We start from the raw sequence: 6032 nt of genomic DNA on the forward strand, positions 1-6032 counted from the left end.
CTGGGAGCTCCCAGGGGTCCAGGTTAGTTGACAATATCAGAAGCCTTTGAATATAAATAGTTCTGTGGCACACTCTTGTTTTCCTCTAATACACTGGTGGATAATTCAACAGAACCCTGTCCATATTCTGGGTTACACTGTATGATCAATAGAGACAATGCAGGATGAATTTTAGGCTTCTCAGCAGCCAGGGGATCAAACTATTAAGGACTGAATCCTGACAGTTTCCTAGAAGCTCTTTTTATTGTTTCACAAAAGGCACTTTTAGCAAGTCAATTTTTCATAGCATACTGATGTGTTTATAAAAAGATAAAGTGAGGGGAGATATGTTCTATGGAGGTGTGGTGAGGTATGGGGGAAGGGATGTCTCAGTGGGCCCAGGCCAAGGCATCCCTTCCCCCTGAGGGACCAGCCACACAACAGTATAGTATAGAACAGCATTTATTCAGGGCATGGGGAGGGGAGTCAAGAGGGTAGTAGAAAGAGAAAGAGAAAGAGAAAGGCAGAAAGGGAGAGGAAGAGGGAGAGGGAAAGGGTGAAGGAGGGAGAGAGGAGGAGTAAAGGCCAGCCATGAGAATGTGGAGGGGGGGAGGTAATTAGGGAAGGGGCAAGGGGACAGAGTGGGAGCAAGAAGGGAAGAGCAAGTGATCAAGAGGGCAAGAAAGAAACAAGAGAGATGAGGGGGCAAGCGGCCCCTTTTGTAGTGGGTCAGGCCTACCTTGGCTATTGCCAGGTAACTGTGGGGTGGAGCTTAGATAGAATGCTAACACATACCAAAACTTATTTGATCAAACAGTTGCCTTGAAATCACCCAAGCAATACTCAGCCACAGAAGACTTCCTGGTTTGCCAGGCATGTCTCTAGGCTAAGTTATACAAAGGCTTTGAGAATCCTTCAAAAGAACAACCCCATAAAATCACAGATAACAACCACTGATGATCACTCCAGATTCATGCCAGATACAACGGTTCTGCTAAAATTCTGCTACAGAACCCAGTATCATCTAATGATGCTTATTTAGACACTTTCTAAAGTAGCATATTTTATACTTGTCTTTTGGATACTGTATGTGTTTATCCTACCTAAATCTTCCATAACCCCTCTTTCTCTTTCATAAGGCATTTGTTTATAATCATTGCCTCTTTAGAAATGAGTCATATAACTGTTTACCCATATTTTCTTCATGCATTACTGAAACACTGCCACTTGAAGGCAACATAATAGGAGAAAATATGTACACTGAATTGTAATCTAATTTCAAACCTGCTTCCTGAAGATAGGCAGAGACAGGATATAACACAAGATACAATGGCTTCAGAGAAATAACTAGTTAGAAGCAAAGGTATAGTGAAACCACCAAACTAGTGTTACAGGGTAGGACAGTGCAGAGATTCTTCCCTTTTGTATTCTTGCTGAGGTAATTTCAGATTTAACTAGAATTTGATCTCCTTAATGAATAATTCCATGGAAAACTACCCAACTCTATTCTAGGAACTGAAGTCAAAGATGCCCCAGTTGTCAGCATTCAGTCTAAACCCCACCCCACAATTACCTGGCAATAGCTGGGTATGGTTCTCCCCACAGTTACCTGGCATCAGCCAGGTAGGCTACTTGCCCCCTTCTTTCTCTCTTGCCTCTTGATCTTTTTTGTTTTCTTTTGCAACAGGGTTTCTCTGTGTAGCCCTGGCTGTCCTGGAACTCATTCTGTTCTCTTGTTCTCCTGTTCTCTCTTGCCTCTTCCCTTCCCCCTTCCCTTTCATATTCCCTTCCCCCAGTCTCCATGTGTTCACGGCTGGCATCTACTTCTCTACTTCTCTACTTTCTGCCTTTCTCTGCCTCTACTACCCTCTTGACTCCTCCTCATGCCCTGAATAAACTCTATTCTGTACTATACCATTGTGTGGCTGGTCCCTCAGGGGAAAGGGATGCCTTGGCATGGGCCCTCTGAGACACCACCTTCCCCCATACCCACATGCCCACAGAACATAACCCTTACCTCTTTATCTTTTTACAAACACATCACCAGCTAAGGTAGCTTCTGTTAAAATGCCTGCTGTGTACAAACATGCCCCTGAAGCTGCTATTCAAGATAACTGGATGTAGTTTTGCTTTTAAAAGCCACTTGGTCTAAATGCTCAGGGTCCATTTGGGTCCCTAACTAGACTGGAATGGCTGGCTGGAATAAAGACTTTCAATTGGCTATAAACTGTGTCTTAGTGTTCATCTCTGGTGGGCTCTCTTTAACACTAGGCCACTCTGTATACAAAGAAAAGTATTGAGGGAACCAGCTGCTAGGCTGCCTCAGAGAGTAGAGGGCAGCAGCCAGTGGGGAAAGCCTTGCCAGAGAAGGGGAAGATGGTAGTGATGGGGGAGGGGGAGCAGAATAGTTTAGAGGCTAACATGGAGACTTGATCTGTTGTCAGCTGTTTGAGTTAATCAGGAGCTAGATGGCCTTGCTGGAGGTAGTTAGTGATTGGGAGTATATAAGAGAGGTAGTGACTTTCCTGGTAAACAGGAACCATCCTTATGAGATCTCTGAATAATGCTGAGTTTGTGTTTTTGTTACCTAATAACAACCATTCTGTTTACTTAGAGTCCAGCCTTGGGATAGGCCTAGGCCATTATCTTAGGACACTGAAGCAGCATTGGCATTTTGGGGGCCTGCTTTGGACCTAAAATTCAGGCAGGCAGGGATAGCCCAACACATGGATAAGAATAAATACACATTTTAAAAGGCAAACTGCCAAGGATACATTGAAAAGGTGCAGACAGACACAAGTAGAAATTGGTATAGGATCCAAGAAACAAGTAATAGAAAAGCAGACACAGAAGAGACAGTTTGTGATTTATATAGAAGTGACAGGGGTGACAGGCAGTGTATAAATAGACACAGAATAAAAGACACAGAAACTCAGAAAGAGAAAAAGATAGCAAGAAAGACAGAAATTACAGAAATAACAGTATGTTAGGAACATAAATGATATCATTTTGTACAACTTGAAAACCATTTTGTGTGACTTGAAATAATGTAACACTTGCAAAATGCAGTTTAAGGAGTCAGCCACAAAGCAATCCTGCTATGAGCCAGCCATAAGGCAGCTCAAAGCCAAGCTTAAGGCAGACTCTGATATGCTAATGAATCAGCCCCAACTTGTGCTGGTATGTTAGTGAATCAGCCCTAAACTGTGGACGCTGCTAGCACAAAATTCTCTCTAAACAATACAGAAAGCTAGAACTTTGGAAAATGACTCCAGGATATCACTGCTGTGCTCCCAAGACAGCATCTCAAGCCTCTTCATTGATTCCCATTAGCAAAGGGACTTTGAAACTCTGTGACTCTGCCTTCAGCAACCCTTGAATTGCTACCACTGCTGCCGAGTTCACAAATGCCTGCCTGTTAGTACTAGTGGTTAGCTGCCACTCTCAAGGACCTTTTGGGGCTTCCAATAGGGCTTTTCTCCCTGCCTATTACTACTGAAGAACCTCCCATTGGATACTGGTTGAGTTTGCTTTTGACATGCCCTTATCAGACAGGGTTCCCCAGGGGAAGCCTGCAGTATTTCCCTCATGACTGGCTGTTTCTCTCTGTTCACTAGGTGAGATAACTGTTTACATGAGATTACAGCGTGGTATTGTAAGGAATTTTTGTGTGAATTAATTGAGCATATTTGGAAGGAAAAATCTCCTGTGGGCACCCTAATTGCTGAAGGTTCTCTGCAGAGCATGATCCAGAAGCAGAAACAGAGATCATGTAAGACAGAAAAGATTTTAATACTTCAATTGCTTATGCACATAATAAATTTGTTCATTTTTTCCTAGTACAGGTGGATGGGCACATTCAGACAGTCACACACACGAATATGCACACACACAAAGGACACAGCCAGAAATGTGAAAATAGAGAGCCAAACCTATCTGTCAGATAGAAAGGAAACTCCAGTTCCCTAAACTCCAAAAGGCGGTACAACTATCCAGAAATGAGCTCAAGCTAGTGGATAGGAGGATTTCTGGTTAGGTAAAAGCCAGCATTTCTCAGGAAATTGTGAAGCCAATTCCTGTCTACCAAAAAGAGTCATTTCCCTTACCTCTGGCAAAAGGGACAAATAGCTCTCCAATTCACAAACTTGAAGTATCTATCAGCATATACAGGTCCATGTTAGCCTCCAGACTCCCCCAGTCCCTACCTAAAAGTGCATGTTATATATCTCAAAGCCTTCATGCCAGATTCTTGCCCTTCCTTCCCTGCCGCCATTCACCCTTATAACCCAGCTCTCTCTGCTGCTTCTGTTCCTGCACTTGATCCTCTTACTGTGCTTTTGCTCTCCTCTGTCCCGTTATTCTCCCTTTTCTCACAAATAGCCCAGGCCATGTTCAGTCTCTTGGCCAAATGCAGTCTACTTTCTCTCTGCTCTGGAGTCTTCCACATGCCTCTAGCTGTTTTCTCATATCTACAAAAAACAAAAGTAAACAAAAAACAAACAACAACAACAACAAAAACCTTCTCATACCATGAAGCATTCCTGTCATCAATTTATCAAGTATCAAAAATAGACTAGATACAAAGATATATACTAAGGTAGACCTAGATACAAACCAAACAGACAGAATATTGTTAGGTCTCAGGATGCCTATATATCTAGAATCAATAGAGTTCCGATAAGCTATTAATCTAGCCTTAACAAAATACTGGTTGCAATTATTTTAGTTACAGGTTCAAATTTTAACTTTTGTTTCTTTTTCTAAATATAGACTTAAAAGTGGTACTCATTGTAATGGAAACATCTCTAGACAGAGGGAAGAGCATTCATGCTTTTATCCAGAACCAACATTTGGGTCTCTAAACTGTTCCTTGTGTTTGCCTTTTCTCCTGTACCCTCTGCCAAGCAACTGGGCTCTGGCCTTCTTTATTGACAAATCAAGAACCAATTGGGAAATAGGGTTAGCATCAGAACCTCTCTTTACACCCCCATTTGTTCTCTTTCCTGCTACCAAATTTCTGTCTTATCACACATAAATTTTTATGGTTCTATTTTACTGATAACTTTTCAGATTTTGTTTTACTATGGCTAAAAGCAGTGTCTACTCCAGTTGTTTGCAGACACTTATTCCACTCTTTTCTACAATGATGATTTCAATGCAGATTATAGACATTGATCATTCTAATACCTCCTGTCTCTAGTCTAGATCTATCCTAGCAGATTCCTAGTCAGATGAACAGACACCATCCAGATCCTGCAAACTTCTCCAAATGGCCTGTACCTCACAAGCACCAGGTAGTCATACAGAACCTGAAATACTCAGACTTGCTGAACACTAAACCTGTCCAGCCAATGTGACTGCTCCCTGTCTCTTCAAGTTAGGTCAGTGAACCAGATGCTTCTAGTGACTACCACACACACCCAGGCCTTTGACTGACATTTGAGCCTCTTCTGGTTTCCTACTATGACCCCATTCAGTACTGAAGCAGTCAAAGATTACATCATCCTTTATCATCAACAAAAGGCTGAAATGTTCAGGTTCAAGCAGCCTATATATAGGTCTCAGGCTGTCAATATGTCTAGAAATGAGCTCAAGCTCGATTATATGTGGTTTTCTGGTGGTTAGATAAAAACTATTATTCCTCAGAAATTTATGCAACCAGTTCCCATTGGCCAAAGGAGTCATTTCCTGTGTTTTTCTCCATTCTTGTGGATCACTGGCTGATAAGGTGCATGAGGGCAGTGAGAGCAAAGACAATGATGTCTGGGGTTGTGGGGGACAGGGGTGGGGGCTAAAACTCGGGGAGTGCATATAGTGAATGACCACACTGGGACCAGCTATCGGGAGACAGATCAACTTTACTTTGGGTGATTCAAGGCTTATACAGTTTTGGGCAACTAACCGTAGGAACAACCACAATGGACTAAAGTCATTGGCTGAGAGTTTAAGGTACTGAAATGCTTCATTAGCATGGGGAAGCATTTCAAGAATCTTAAGTGCTTCTCTCTCTTTCTCTCTCTCTCTCTCTCTCTCTCTCTCTCTCTCTCTCTCTC

Source organism: Mastomys coucha, chromosome X (genome assembly GCF_008632895.1).
Source record: "Mastomys coucha isolate ucsf_1 chromosome X, UCSF_Mcou_1, whole genome shotgun sequence".
Lineage (NCBI taxonomy): Eukaryota > Metazoa > Chordata > Mammalia > Rodentia > Muridae > Mastomys > Mastomys coucha.